Source organism: Sus scrofa, chromosome 13, assembly GCF_000003025.6.
Source record: "Sus scrofa isolate TJ Tabasco breed Duroc chromosome 13, Sscrofa11.1, whole genome shotgun sequence".
Classification (NCBI taxonomy): domain Eukaryota; kingdom Metazoa; phylum Chordata; class Mammalia; order Artiodactyla; family Suidae; genus Sus; species Sus scrofa.
This window is the reverse complement of record NC_010455.5, coordinates 51,675,111-51,691,867: the sequence shown is the minus strand read 5'-3', so window position 1 is coordinate 51,691,867 and position 16,757 is coordinate 51,675,111. Positions and strand designations below refer to the sequence as shown.

Here is a 16,757-nt window from a genome sequence, read left to right as displayed (position 1 = left end):
TTCATATCTGCTTGTGATGAGCCAAAGGTCAAAAACAGCTCAGACTCATCTATGGCCCTTTTATCTGTGTGCCTGTGATGCCCATATAATCATAAAGTATTTCTCATAGTTGTGTTTTACAAAAAAATTTGTCAGTTACTAGTACAACCTACTCTTGATCCTGTGGTCTCCTAATATGTTAAATTTCTTTTACTTTTCTTGTAATGACATATCTCAAAACCACTTCCTTGAGACCAAAGCATCATAGTTTGAGAACTTGACCAGTTTACTCTTTTGTTAATTGCACTATCCACATTTAATTGGCCTATAACATTCACCTGCACTTCTTTCTCCTGACAGCTGGTTCTCCATTCATTCCAAAAATTGTTATAGTCAACCCTCAGTAGCCACAAGGGATTAGTTCCAGGGCCCCCCCCAAATACCAAAATCCAATAATGTTCATGTCTCTTATATAAAATGGCATAGTATTTGCATATAATTTACATATATCCTCCAAAATACTTTAAACCATCTCTAGATTACTTTTAATACCAATACGGTGTAAATGCTATGCAAGTAGCTATAAAAACAATGTCAATTCTATGTAATTCAAATTCTTTCTTTTTGGAACTTTCTGGAAATTCTTTTTCCAGATATTTTCTGGAAATGGTTGTTTGAATCCAAAGATACAAAAGCCATGGATACAGAGGTCTGGCTATATTATACAACTATAGGAAATATAGCTAAATTTCATAAGTCAAACTGCATTATACAACTGGTCTAATGCAGGAGTATTATAAAATCATTAAAGAAAATATTAAAGTAGAAAAAGAAAAATAAAGATCATTGTATATAATAAGCCCTCATCTTTAAAATAAAAATAGGAGATGCCATATATACATAAATCATGTATAGAAAAATATAAGAAACTGACAACAGTTTAACTACTATGGAGCAGGAGGTTATTGGGCATCTCCGCTGATAGAAAGTGAGTGAAGGATGACAGGACTTCTAATTTCCACTTTATAATCTCAAGACAAAAACTATTTTTTCTATCACTGATAAACTTAAGTAATGAACTTCCGGGTAATTACTAATTTCACAGTAGAAAATTGCCCTCCACATTTCGTTTTTTAAATGCGACTATGATTGGTAACCCACTATTGGGAAAAATACACTTGTATTTATTATTCCAAAGCCTTCTAAGTGAAATTGATTTCCTCCAATATTTAGTGGAAGGAAAGCCCCGGAAGAGTCTATTTTTGCTTTTATATCATTTGTATCTAAGATGGCTTACGTTATTTCAGATTGTACTCACATCTGTTTATAATAATGTAAAACTTGTGTAAAACAAAAAAAAATTGAGAATAATTGCACAGATTGAATAAAAATAAGCAATTTTAGAATATTTGGGGTTGAGCTTTTTCAAAAAAAGATTCTTTTAAGTAGTCTTAAAATATGACTTTAATTTATCCATTAAATTCAAGAGAATTCAAAAACAGACATTACAGCTGTTAAAATCATGCAATTGACACTAATGTTTTATCATTACTATTTAGCATACAATTTTTTTTTGTAATTGGAACTAGGTTTTGTTATGTACAATACCAAAAAATTTAATGTTCTGAAAAGAATATTAAAAATATAAACATGTCTACTAAATACCTATTTGAATCAAACTATAGAGATTCATAATTAATCTTATCTCTGTATTTGTTAACCCTTTTTTTACTCTTTTGAAATAGCTCAATTTTACCAATGAGTGTAATAGAAAAACTTCTGGATTTTGTTTTGTTGTTTTTACATGTGATTGTACATTTTCAATATATTGAAATACTTTTATCTCATGGAACAGAATTTTTTCTTTTAGGTTAATTTTATGCAAGAATTTCTAGCTTTTCTAAGTGGGTTATAGCCTTGTTGGATATTTTATGCTATCTTATTTGCTGCTGCTTTTCTTCCCCCGTGGCATTTATCCCCGTTAAAAAATTTTTTATGGTCTGTTTGATGAACCAGAATATAAATACCATGGAGATTTATATTTGTTTTTACTGTTTTATCTGTAGAATCTAGAGTAGTTTTTGGCACATAGGTGTTCAAAGACAGTGCCTGCATGATGAAACTGTTTGGCACCAAATAGCTACCTCCTGTAAATGGGGTACATGTTCTCCAATCTACCGTGCATGTCCCATTCCTATTTCCTGGGTCACTTTATTGATTTATGTTTTTTGCCTGGCTTTGCTTCACTTTTGAGATTGTAACACTTGAAGCATGCTTCTAACCTATTACTCCCTAATTTTCCTTAAGTGAACTACTTAGTTCAGTAATCCATTTGACAGATATTATTATAATAGCTTATACCTTCAGTTAAGACTCATCCCCTCCTCTACCATCCATTAAGAAAAGGTCATATATTGATGCAAATGAAGTAGCACATGTGAAAGGTTTAGGGAACACTAGTATGTCCCACTATATTCCATATATATTTTAAACTTAAGTGATAAGTATGGTGAGAATTACACTCAGACTATGTGTATCTCCATTTCAAAAACTCTATCAAGTTTACAAAAATCTTCTATTTTGTTCTATTTCATCAAGTAACAGGTTGGGGCATTGATCAGTTACATGACTCAGAAATTTATAGAAATGTTTCAAATCTATATGAGCTGAAGTCAAACAGCTTCAGAACTAGCATAGAACCAAAAGACTTAAGGACAGAATAGACATCTTCCTTTCCATCAGCACCTGCTAACCTATGCAGAATATTGTTTTGAAGACAGTGGTTAAAGAATTATAACTTGGCACAGTGTCTCAATCAGATATTGCCATAATTATATTATGCAACAAAATACCCAAAATACCAATGGCAAATACCAATGATCCTTTATTTCTTGCTTGCATATCAATGAGCCATCTGGTCTGGCTAATTGAAACTGGATATGGTAGAGCTTAGCTCAAAGCCATAGGTTACGTCCAGTTCTGCCCTACATGTTTATCCTTTTTCCTGGGCCAGCTACTATTTAGGCATGTTACTCTCAACGCAAAAGGCAGGAGACCACATTTGAAAGCACACTGCTCACATCCCCATCTTTACCTTGGCCAAATCAGGTCACAGTACTGAACTCTCCAAAAAGAAGTAGAATGGACATTCCACCAAAGCAAGAGTGTGCAGGTTAAACGCTATTCTAAGGGAGTGAAAATTTTAGATCAATAAATCAATCTAATATATATCCGCTCTTAGAAGAAAGTAGATTGAGACACAGTATATCTATAATCTTAAACCTCAGTATACATACTCAGATAAAATTTCAGATGGTTCCCTTGTCATGGCAAAGGGGAACTACCAACATAAAATCTGGAGGCTGAAGGCAGTGGTAAACGACTTTACCTTTTGGACACTAAGTTCTAAGAACTCAAAGGAGAGAATTAAAACTATAAAGGACTGGCATTTCAAAATCCTGAGACAGCAAAAACCACAGAACCTGAATCACTATATCTCCAAAGATGTGGGCAGAAACCACCTTTACTCAATTTCTTTAATGGAATGACAATTAACCACAGGCTTGTTATAGAATAAGGCTCCACTGGGTATTAGAAGTTTGGCTTAATGAATACGATTCAATAGTGTACAGTGTACACTCTCTAGGTCTCTCTGGAAAGGTATTTAAATGGTAATTTCACAAAATATTATTTTTAATCCAACTGCATTAGAAGATGTCATTATTTTGCAGTTTATCTTTCTCTAATAGATTGAATTTTATCAAAGATTACTTTTTCAGCCAAACATGCTCTGTAGTTTTGGTGAATCCTTATTATTTGACAATCTGCCCATTAAACCTGGCTTCTCCTGAAAGAACTGTGTGTTAAGAGGAAATACATATGTTTATGTCTATAAATCCAAAGGGAACACAATATTTTCTTGGTCCCAAATTGCAAGATGCTTCCAGGACAAACAAAGGATTGCCAGTGGAAACTCGGGATAATAGTATTTGAAGTGTTCTGGGGAACCTGGAAATTTTTGTCAAAGAAAAACATACAGTAATTTGAAATTACACACATTCATAGAAGAAACCTTTGCCAAACTGGCTGCTCAGAGACTATTTTTTCCACCCAAACAGTTTAATGGTTTTTCTTTTAAGTATTAGTTGAAAATATTTACCTACAAGCTCAAAGGAATGTCCTAGAACTGATTGAATTGGGTTGGAAAGTATTCTGAGCTTTAAAAAAATATTTAAAATGAAGAAAAATACAGAATGCTTTCTTGTCAACAACAATTAAATCTGAACTGTAGGGTGTGTCATTTTCTCAATTTCCTAAAAAAAAGTCATTAACCACAATAAAAGTAACTCACATATTACATATGAAGAGAGGAGAATTAATAAATACAAAGAGAGAGATTTAGGTCATTAGCTACATGAGATGAGAAAAATTAAGAGGCCCAACTCAAAAAGATTCAAGAAAGCATCAAAAACTCCACATCTCTCAAAACATTTCCTGATTGGAGAGAAATAACTAGCAACAGATTGAAAAAGAAACCCCTTGGCTTAAACCACTAAATAGAAAAGGGGACACCGAATTTGTACAACCTGACCATTCCTTTGTTTAAAAACAATAATTTAATAAACAACTCAAAGCCGGAATTTCTCTCTAGATTTTTGACTGAAATAGCTCAAGATCAGCTGGATCAGTAGATCTAATTATGTGCTAAAACTTAGGCCACTTGGCGCACTGCTCACTTTTGTGCCAGAAAACTCCCTCGCCCCCTCAAGAATGTTTTTTATTAGCACTAGCAAATAAAGGAATCTTAGTCCTCTGTTTTATGACCACTGGCATCAGCAGTTACAATTTGAAATAACTACCGTATCTTAGCAACTCTAATCTTAACAAAATAAATACAGCAAGGAGCAAACAGGCTTCATGCCACACGAGTGTCTCATCAACATCCAAAAAAGGGAAAGGGGGAAATCAACAGAGGATGACTCTCACCATGCTGGTACTCTGGGCTTGGCAGCTCTCCCATGGCCAAAAACACTACATTTCTTTCCATTTTCTCAGCAAGGGCACCTGCAATTCAGTATTTTAGGGAAAAATCCGCTAAGACCAAAAGGGGCAAACATGAAAGAGGGAGGGAAAGGGATGATCAATCCAAAAAGAAAGATGTCAAGGGAAATTTTGAAATTTAATTATTCATTCCTCCCTTTTCTCCTGGAATTTGGTGGTCACAATGGTGGAATCTTCTAAATTGCACCCAAACCACTGCTCATCCTTGCACAGCATAAGCTCCTTCCCTTGGACACAAATGCCTAAATTGCTCCAAATTATGACTAAAAGTGAGAAAGAAGGGGAGTTCCAACGTGGCTCAGTGGTTAACGAATCCGACTAGGAACCATGAGGTTACAGGTTTGACCCTGGCCTTGCTCAGTGGGTTAAGGATCAGGTGTTGCCGTGAGCTGTGGTGTGGGTCACAGACACGGCTTAGATCTGGCATTGCTGTGGCTGTGATGTAGGCCAGTGGCTACAGTTCCGACTCGACCCCTAGCCTGGAACCTCCATATGCCACAGGTGTGGCCCTAGAAAAGACAAAAAAGAAAGAAAAAAAAGAAAAGAAGAAAGAAGGCACTAATAAAGACTGAGTGAATGAATGAATGAATCCATTTTATCCTCTCAAAATAGTTGGGAAATATGAAAGACACAAAGCTCTTGAAACCACTTTATACTCCTGTCAAGATTACTTAAAATATAGAATTAAATCCTTGTTCAACTTAATCCAAACATACACATTGGTCTGAAGTCAACTTGAGGCTGTGCAATTTTAAGGACAGATCAGGGACTTTGTGGTTACATGGACTTGAGGAGGAAACTCCACACCACTATTTCCTAGCTCTGTGAACTTACAGTATTACATTGAGCAACTATGCACTTCAGTTTATTCTCCAGCCAAATGGGATAAAACTCCATGGGGAAGGGAGGGGAAGATGGCTGTGAAGTTGTCAATTGGATTAATGCATGTAAAGCTACTCAGTCCATTTCCTTTCAAGGTGATACACCATCACAAAGTTGATTCACTTTCCTTCTCTTGATATCCCTTCCTCTGAGTCATACAAGCCACCATCAGCAAATATATTATATATGGCAGCTCACTCAGGGCAGCGCTGTTTGATGCTAGGCAGGTTTATTATCATTCCTCAGAATGTGCAGCTGTTGAGTTCTTTAGCTCATTAACTTCTGAATTTGTTACATCTTGTCCATCTATAAACTGAGGTCTTGTTTAAGCCTTAGTTACCTCTTACCTGAACTACTGATTGTAAGAGTCCAAACTGATCTTCTAACCTAGGTGTGACCCTTCCAAACTATTGCCAGAATTCTCTTTCTAAATTTGGCGATGTATTTTCTGCTTTAAAGTCTTTTTTTCTATGATATATGGGGCCTCCAAGTTCTGGATTATGCCTATTTCTTAAGTCTCATTTTCTGGAATTCTTCTCTATTCCACTCAAACTAGTCTGCTTCTAATGATGCTTCAGACTCAACACTTGGGCAATTGCTGTGCCCTTTACATAAAATGTCTTTCCACATTTTTTTTGGCCAATTGATAATTCCCTCAGAACCCAACTCAAGCATTATCTCCCGAATAAAGACATTTCTGCAATTTTTAAAAAAGGTTGATACATTCTACACAGGACCATGTCTGTACAATACAGTCTTAACAGTACTTAATAACAGTGCATTGCAGTCCTTCACTTCCTTGTGTAACCATGAGTCAAAGAACCCTAAGGTAGAGGTTATCATTTAGAATTTCCACTGCCTGGCATAATGCTTTCATGTAGTATATGGTTAGTAAATGTTAGCCACTCTCCTCTACCACTCTCCTCCCTATCCTTAAAATAATTCAAATGTATATTAAATTGGCTGGTTTGGACTTTTATTTTGACCAACATGTCTGAAAATTCTAGTTCATTTTGGAATATAATGTCCCACCTAATCTAAAAGAAGAGAAAGCAAGAGTTGCCATGTGGCTCAGCAGGTTAGGGATCTGGCATTATCACTGCAGTGGTTTGGGTTGCTGCTGTGATGTGGGTTTGATTCCTGGCCCAGGAATTTTTGCATGCCACAGGTGCAGCCAAGAATACAGAGAAAGAAGGAAAGAAGGAAGAGAGGGAGTGAGGATGGAAAAAAGGTTGGAAGGAAGGAAGGAATGAGCATGTCTTTGCTCCCAAATTAGGTAGAAAGTTACATTTAAGAAAAAAAAGGATGCCATTTTTGTGCTTGATGAACACTTTCAGTTTCTGTTTCCTGATGATCATAATCCTCTTCTGTATGTTTCATGACCTTGCATCTTTCTAAAAATACCATCTCACTCTGCTTCTTGCCTCACATCTCTCTCCCTTTATATACCTCCTTGGAAATGCCCACAGCATGTATACAATGGGAACAAAACCAATGACAATGATGATGGGGATAAAAAGATTTACTTTATATCATTTAAGGGTCATAAAATTCTGAATTTTTTTTTTGTGTGTGTGTGTCTTTTTGCTATTTCTTGGGCTGCTCCGGTGGCATATGGAGGTTCCCAGGCTAGGGGTCGAGTCGGAGCTCTAGCCACCAGCCTACACCAGAGCCACAGCAACGCGGGATCCGAGCCGCGTCTGCAACCTACACCACAGCCCACGGCAACACCAGATCGTCAACCCACTGAGCAAGGGCAGGGACTGAACCCGCAACCTCATGGTCCCTAGTCGGATTCGTTAACCACTGTGCCACGACGGGAACTCCTGAATTTTTTTTTTAAAAGATATAATGTTGTATGTCAAAACTCTAATATAATGGAATTGGCACTTGGGTCTGTGGCTCAAAAGTTGGTTCAAGGCCTAAGATAAAAACTTCTACATACCTAGTCCTCTAAGAAAATTCTTAACTCATTCATGTAATAGATAATATCATTACATAATAAAGAACACATATGAAGTACTCAAGAGTATAGCTGTATATCTGAAGTTAAATGTTTCTATAATACAACTTTCCTCATGGCCTTAAAAAATATCTCATTAATTCTCCCAACCTCCATGAAAGTCATCCTCCATCATCCAGACTTAATCTAGTTCCCTCCTTGTAAGAAATTCTGCCTATATCCTACTGCTAAGACGGTACATTTTTCCCTGTGCATGCTGAAAAATATCTCCAAATAGAAATTCAATTCTAGAAGGAATATTATCACTATGTCTAAAAAAGGAAGGAAAAGACAAAAAGTTAGAAGTTAAGAAAAGAAAATGAATTCACTGGTCAGGGAAAATTTCAATCAATCAGCATGGATTAAACTCCTACCATTTAACAGGCTCCATATCTGTTACTTGGGGAAATACGTGGAAAAAAAAAATTCTCTATCTTTCATGGGTAGCCAGGGAGACATACAGACACCAATTATCATATGGCCTGAGCTTTACATGGCTCAAAAATATTCTGTTAAGGACCTATAATCATAAATTTCTGGTCAGAGAGCCATGTCTAAATATACTGTATGTCACTATTCTGTGCTGAGAAAAGAGATTTCCAAATTTTAAGATGGTAAGGCTGTTTTAACGATAACCAAAAGTTGAAGTACTATTGTTTTTTTTTTTTCTTGATAAGCTTTCTTTACCCCCATTATAATCAACTATCTAAACAGTACATAAAGCTTTGCTTTAGATGGTGAGGATTGCCAGATTAAATATATAGAGGATTGCCATATTACATGGGACATACTTCTCCTAAAACTTAGGCATCTTTCATCAGAAATTCAAATTTAACCGAGCATCTTGTATTTTTATTTGCTAAATCTAGTAACCCTAATTACAATGGCCTCCCCATTCATCAGACCACCCTATGTTGAGTTCACTCTATGTGGTTTAATGGATGCAATGGCTTACACAGTGACTGAGCTACAGAGCAGTCTACTCAGCCTTGTGTTTACCACAACACTGTTTTTCAAGCGTGCAAACTCAGAGGGCTAAGTTCTCAGCTCACTTTCCTAAACTACTTCTGCTTCATCACACAAGTAGCAAAAATGTGACCTGTATCCTCCTCTCCTCCTGAAGAAAACAGAAATTTTCTAAAGGGGTAAAAATATCCCAAATTAAAAATGACTATGAACTATTCCAGAATCTTGAGGCTGTCAATACTTTATGCTTTTAAATAGTTGCCATGGTTCACCCCAGAAGCATCTGCATATTTCTGTAGTTTTTTTTATGGTGTGTAGTGAACTTTGATATCTTTGGGGAATAAAAGAACTCTCTATCTGTCTATCTACACATATATATTTAACAATGCAAGTTATTGTTATATAAATGTAGGCTGTTGTCAATTTCAGTTCCCTGCCATATCAAAAGAACAAAGCAGGCAGGAAGAGCAAGAGGATGATCTAATATGCCTACGCTAATAACAAAGCCAGTGTCCTAAATTGGCAATGGCAGCCCTCTTCTGCGGAGATTGTTTTTAACACCATCAGGAGACATTTTAAAAAATTGGATGGTGACAGGAAGAGTACATTTTAAATTGTCAACCTTCATGATGTCCTTTTGAAGAATAGCAATTACATAACTCGGGGAGTTTTATTTTGCATTTGAAAAAAATACATATCTAAAGGAGTCTGCAGGGTTATGCAAGACTCCATATTCTAAATTCTTTATAGAAACTAAAGTCCCTGATTTTTCACTATACTGTTTTTCTTTTATTACCCACTTATTAGTTAAGGTGGGAATCAGTATTAAGTGAGTAGCACAGAATTAAAATGAGTTTTGATTTAAATTATTAACAAATTCATTCAAAGTGGCCATCTACCATTTGCCATTTCTTAATCATATTTAAAGTCCTGTCTGTAAGTCTCCAAGGGTCACACCTTTTTTCTCATCTCTCTGGCATTAAAAAGTTTGCTTACAATATTCCAAGATTTTTTTAAAGTTTTAAGTTGCTTCCTCTTAGGCAAAGAGAGGGAAATGTTATGTAAAAGTAATTTTATGTCACCAAAAATATCTTTTGATCTTTTTCTTCTAATTCTCATTTAAAAAAAATTTTTCAAGGGAAAAAAACTCTTTAAAAAATGCAGACTTAATGCCAAGAGAAACGCATTGCAAGTACCCTAAATAGTTAATGTATTTTCTAAATGAATGATTTAAAATAGCTATTAAAGGAGAGGAAATGAGCTTAGGTTTCTAGTAATGACTTCTCCTCTTCAAAATGAAATCTGTAAATCCCTGATTGCAATTCCAAATTCCCCAAAGACCAGCAGTTCTGGGACCAGGGCTCACTGGCTTCATGTCTAATAGCACCAGATAAGTAGCATGATTTTTATATATGTAATTTGGGAGAATATTCAGAATTTATAGACCTGAAGACAATTTATGAATGAATTTCCTCTTTAAAGTACAGTATTCAAAAAATCAACTTTTCCACCCAAATTATAAGCAGAGCACATAGGAATGTGAGAGGTATGGATATATACGTACAGAGACATATGTACGTATATTTATATATGCATGCACACACATGCACAAAATATAAGTACCATTTTATTCATAAGAGCATAATGATTCAGCCTGTGATTGTTAATAAAAATGCATTTCTAACCATCAAATTTGAGTCTATTATTCTAAGTTAATTGCATTTGCCCTAAAGAGACTTACAGCTGGCTGGCAGCCTGTTTGTGTCAGCTTCATTTTATTCATCAGTCAATCCTGTCTCCTCTTCTTTTTACATCCCATATATTGATCAAATAGATTCGTTAGCACACCTTCACAGCTTTCACAGCATCAAAAAAATATGCAATAATCTTGATATTATCATCAGATACATTTGATTACTTCATTCTTTTGTGTGTTATCTTCATTGCTATTTCAGTAGCCAAGAGATGCCCTTTTGACAGGTCCATAAGATTACCATTAAATATCACAGATGTAACTCACTCTAAGAGGCACTGAGAAAAAAGTTAAACATGAGCAAGTGCACACAGCAGTGGTCGGTGGCCCCTCCATTTTTCAGGTGGAATAGAGGATACTTATCATGGTAAACATTAGTTCTTTGCTGGACTATATTACAGAGTCGAAAGCATCTTCTTAGAATTCATCCTCAGAAGAGAATGTACCATTAGGTGGTGAAGTATATTAAAGAAATAAATGGGCACCATGTTCCCATTTGAGCTGAAGAAAACCAGTGGGGGAAACAGAAGAGTAGGGAGGTTAGGCTAGAAAAGTAGTTAAGGTAAAAATCTGAGAAGAATTAGAATCTTCCTTATGTGAGGCAAGTTGCGTAGAGGGGAGATAAAAGGCATCACAGGGTGAGGAGATAATTAGCAGATCAGAAGCAAAGCAGTTTAAAAGGTGACCCTTACCTCCTCTGTTACTCAGACTAAGAAACTATAGACAATTATTACAGTATTTTCTCCAGGGACCTGTGATACAGTTTCTCCACATACCCTCCAAGACACAAAGCTCTCTCTCGCCATTGTCTCTGCATTGCTTGAGTTTAGTGCTTTTTATGGAAATTCCTTTACATCATGCCAGCCTTGTCTTTCAACCTTGCTTTAGATCAGTGATTCTCCAATGGGAAATTTGACGCCCCTACCCCGGACCCAGGGGACATTAGGAATACTTGCAGACACTGGGGGAGGGTGTCACTGACTTCTGGTAAGTAGAGTCCAGCTACGCTGCTCCACACCCTACAATGCACAAGACAGCCCCTGTAATAAAGAACTTCCAGCCCCCAGACAACAGCAGTTCTGTGAAGTTAAGAAACTCCCACTTAGGTGGATGACTGCAACGCACTGAAAGCAAAAAAACAAAAAGACCACATCACAGTTCAGAGGCAGTGCAGTGAGCAGGATTTAGCAACTCAGAGACCCAGAGAGCAGCCCAGCAGCTGCACACAGAATTTCACACCCACCTATTAAATAATCCAATTCATTACCTAGACCCCAGGAACAGAGGAGCAAAATACAACCCCAATTTTAAGGAGAACAAAGAAAAATGAAAATTATTGCTTGATAGAAGACATTTCAAAGAACTCCCAGACAAACCAAGTGAAAAATCCCCCATAAAAAGACTCAGCGAGAAAATTGTGTCACAGCCCCTAATCCTCAACAGACCTTAACAAGATGTTCATGAGCCAAAGACTCATGTCTGCAGAAGACAAAAGACCTAGGAAACAATATAGTCTAGAGAAGGATTATCGTTAAGAGGCAGGAGAAAGATAAAACAGATTCCTCAACCTTACAATTAGAACTCCTAAAAAGAAGAACCAGAAACGTGCTCAAAATCATGTCAGAATAACTGTTATATCTTTCTGCTCTTGGGAAATTAATATTTAGGTTAGGTTAGACCCGGGGCGATATTTTCAAAACCTTTTTTTTTTTTTTTTTTTTTTGATGAGTGCTTTTACCCCACCTGACTAGACACCCCTGCTACTAAGCCACTCCCTGGCACAGATGGCCAAGACATTTGCTTTTTTAAATACTCCATATTTCCACAGCCACCCACCAGACAAAAATTAGATTACCAATGCTTGTGTAAACTTTCCAAGCTCTGACACAATAAGATTCCAGGAAATGTACATGCACAGCTAAAAGCAGCATTATACATAATGCACTGTAATTCCAACAGACAAGTTGCTATCTTCGATAGATATACACATTTTCCATGCCAAACACATGAACGTCAATACATTTTTCTCAAGTTAAAATGGAAACCATTTAACAGATATAATGGGCACAATGAATTTCATTTTGCATTACTAATGCAGCAGAGGAGGAAGGAAGCTTTGGCAAGGATTGCACTAAGACCAAGAAAAACAGGAAACAAGTTGGAAGCTATTGCTGCTGTCCAAGCTCTTGCCCCAAAGCCTGGTTGTGGAACCCAGGGGCCACTGAACCTTTCTATGCTCAAAACTCTAATGCCACGTAAACACATTTTTTACTTAGGAGAAAAAAAGTGAAAAATGGACAAAATAATGGTTGCCTTTTGCAAAAAAAAAAAAAAATCAAGAGAGTGTCACCCTCTGGTTTTCCCACCATTCCTGAAGAGATATTGTCCTGACCAACTTGATTTTAGGGGAAATAAATCAGAGGCAAATGAATTGCATAAATGTGTCATGGGAAAGGGAGTTAGAAAAATAATCCAGGAGCCCAAGTTACCAGCCTCTGCTTTTACCACTGCAAATACATATCCTCCAAGACTCCTTTCCATCACTGTTAAAAAAAAAAAAAATCAAAAAGAACAATTACTTCACTAACCCTTACCTTTATCTTAAGTCTTTCTGGCACCTAAAATAGTTAAACAGTTCATTTTATTCATTGCACACCTAAGAATTTTTTGGGTGCTATGTACTAGATTTAGATTAGAAATTCTGAAGCCATAAACAAATGTTATTATGCAGTTACGAATAAAGGTTTTGAGCACTGGGCTATTGGAATCATGCAGACCTCAATTCCAAGCTCGTCTTGCCTACTTAGTGAGATGGGTAAAGTGAGTGAGCCAGGGCAAATTCCTTCATCAGAATTTCAGTTGCTTCATCTGTCAAATGGGTGTATAATAGTTCTTATAGTAATGGTTTTGGGGAAGGATTAAATGGGGTCATATGTCTAAAGTATTAAGAAAGTTACTAGCAATAAAGTCTAGCAGCCTCATGTCCATGATTAAACACTCTGACCCTTCCTGAGTTCAAATCCTTGCTTCCGCAGCTTCCTGAATCTGTGAACTTGGATAAAATCTCAGCTTCTTCACCTCTAAAATCTGGACAATAATAGTAATACCTTAGAGGATTGTTATGAGGATTAAAATGAGAGATAATAAAATAATGGGCTTGACAATTCATAACATAAAGCACACTACAGCTTACCCATAATCATTCTGTATATCATACTTACAAAGGGGATTTATTTAACATCTTTAGTACTAAGCTCCAAAATAATTGGTGAAAGTATCTCAAAATGTAAATGTATATATAAACTTGGAAAGAAACCAATCTGAGGAAGAGCATAAAACTTTCTTCATCATGCTTATCGTTAGTTCCAGCAATGATTTGTCTTTCTTTAATTTTATTTTTGCCCTTGGAAAATAAAAACACATCTCTACATAGTGCAGTTTTGAAAGCAGAAATATGACAATATTCAGAAAGCTCAGATCTAGCAATTCTTGAGAAATGTACCCACTCCCAGCAACTGATGACTTTTTTGGCTAATGTGTCATAGGTACCTCATCTAATTACAGAAGGCAGCATCACTACAGTCAGTCCCATGGCTGGAAATGAAGTGACAGCAAATTAGTTACAAGGTGTAAAAACTGGTGGACACAAAAAAGGAAGAATATCCTTGACTGGGGAAGGTCAAGATGAGTTAGCAAGCTATTAACTTGGCTCATTTTCCAAATGATGAATCAACTTGTATGACAAATATTCAGTGTTTTCAAACTGCCTATCAAGATCCTAATTCTATCATAAGGCCTACATTACTCAAAATTTTAGAGTACCACTTAGTATCTCAGTGGTTAAATTGCAGTGATGGGCCCTGGAATATGAAAATAACTTAAACTTTTAACTTGTTTTGGCCTTCCCATGCAGAATACGCTTTTCAAAATGAGGGGTTTCTAAGGTGCACCATGTTTAGCCTGCTAAAAAATAAAGCAGATTGGTATGATAGTCGGCAAGAGAAAGAGAAACAAATTAAGTACTTATAATTAAAGCTGGAGGAATGAAAGAATTCACACTTTCTTAGAGCTATTATTTCAGGCAGTCTGGTGTCAGAATTAAAAGCCAACCAGTGCATCTGTTTATATTGCCAAGGATTTTCACAGTAAGAAGGGCTAGGAAACACATATTTTTTAATTAGGGTCCAAATCCCAAAGAACACCAAAAAATAGTATGTCAAAAATATATGTTCTTGTGATTTGTATTGTCCAATGTCTAAACAAAGACAAAAAATTATGTTTCCTACTTCTCCTTCATAAACACAAGTGAACGGGAAAAAAAAGGAAAAGTAATTCTGTTGCTTTGGCCACAGACTCCTTTTTTGTTATCCTGCTTGCTTCTGGCTTAGCTACTGCTTTTCTTTCCCAGGATGAAATAACATGGAAAAGCCGATTAAGGAAGGCTTCATTCACACAGAAGTTTCACCAAGATGGCTCAGTTACCAAGCTTTAAAAGCTGAATTACAATGGTCACCTAAAATGACCATTTTATACTTTAAAGTACACTTCCTATTTTAAAAATTTGAGGTAACTCTTTTCTTATTTTGAGCTTTGAGTTAAAGAAAAGTCCTCTTTAAAATCAATGCTGGGAGTTCCCTGGTGGCCTAGCAGTTATGGATTTGGCATTGTTCCTGTGTGGCTTGGGTTCAAACCCTGGCCCAGGAAATTCCACATGTGGTGAGCATGACCAAAAAAATCCATATTGATGGAATGAACACTGTAGTACTCAAACCTATCATTATCCTGTTTTTACTTCTTACTAGCAAAATTGGAGGTATTTTCTACAATTTAAAACATCACTCTTTTGGTCAGTGGAAATTAAAAAAAAATTAAAAAGTATTATCCTGTACACAAAAGTGAATAAACCTATTTTCTCATCTATTTATTTGACAAATATTTATTGATCATCTATTACTTGCAATATGCTGGACTCATTGGGAAATACTGAGCTGAACAAGACATCACTGCATATAGCAAGTAATCATAACACAGGGTGATGCAGTTTCTAATAGGGGAAGTGTGGGGCTCTGGGAAGCACTTACAAGCAGAAAAGTACTAGAATAGACATGAGGAGTTCCCACCGTGGCTCAGCAGTTAAGCAACCTGACTAGGATCCCTGGCCTTGCTCGGTAGGTTAAGGATCTAGCGTTGCCACAAACTGTGATGTAGGTCATAGATGTGGCACAGATCTGGCATTGCTGTGGCTGTGGTGTAGGCTGGTAGCTGTAGCTCCGATTCAACCCCTGGCCTGGGAACCTTCATATATGCTTTGGGTGTGGCCCTAAGAAGACAAATAAAAAATAAAAGGAGAATAGACTTAAGAGGTGATCAGTACTCAGGTTTTCTATTTGATAGAGGAGGAAACTAAGATCTAGGAAGACTGATCTCCAAATCACAGAGGTCTTTGGAGGAAAAAAAAAAAATCACGGGACTAGAATTCATGTCTCCAGATTCAAATCTCAAACTCCCAATATACTAATACACTCCTCAGAAAATAATTTTCCCCAAAAACAGTAAGGCCAACTCATAAATTTCAAGACAGTTGATGGAAAATTGGCAATAGGCTTTGAGAACTAAGAGTCAACATTCATCCTAGTTGTATGGTATTCCAGATGGTAGAAAGGAAGGCCTAGACTCAACTGGATCATAATCCTGAACCTACTATACTTAACCAGCTAGTGACTCTGAAAGAAAATGGAACTCTGAAAGTCATCTGGATTTTTAATATTATCTTTCAAGACAAGATCACAAGATCTGCATGAAAGGGGTACATTTCATGAAAGAGTTGAACTGAGTAGAAACTCAGTACACATACATTTTTGTCCCCTCTTCTCACTCATGTGAATTGAATAGAACTGATGAAAGACCAGGTCAACAGAAACCACATCTCATGATTTCTTACCAGTCATTTTAGCATAAGATCTAGCCTCTGATTTTAAGCCATTTTTGTAGATCATTTTTGGCATGCCTCCACAAAATTCAACATTGCTACTCTGTGAATATTCTGGGAGTTAGAAAGCAGACACCAAACAATTGATTTTAGAGAATTTCATCAGCATACATCCTCTAAAGAGA

At 36.4% G+C, this 16,757-nt stretch overlaps 1 protein-coding gene across 1 annotated transcript in view; it reads left to right on the top strand.

The window, feature by feature from the left end:
- MDFIC2 (MyoD family inhibitor domain containing 2) overlaps positions 1-16,757 on the top strand; it is a 111,126-nt gene that overhangs the window by 50,703 nt on the left and 43,666 nt on the right. The window lies entirely within an intron of this gene.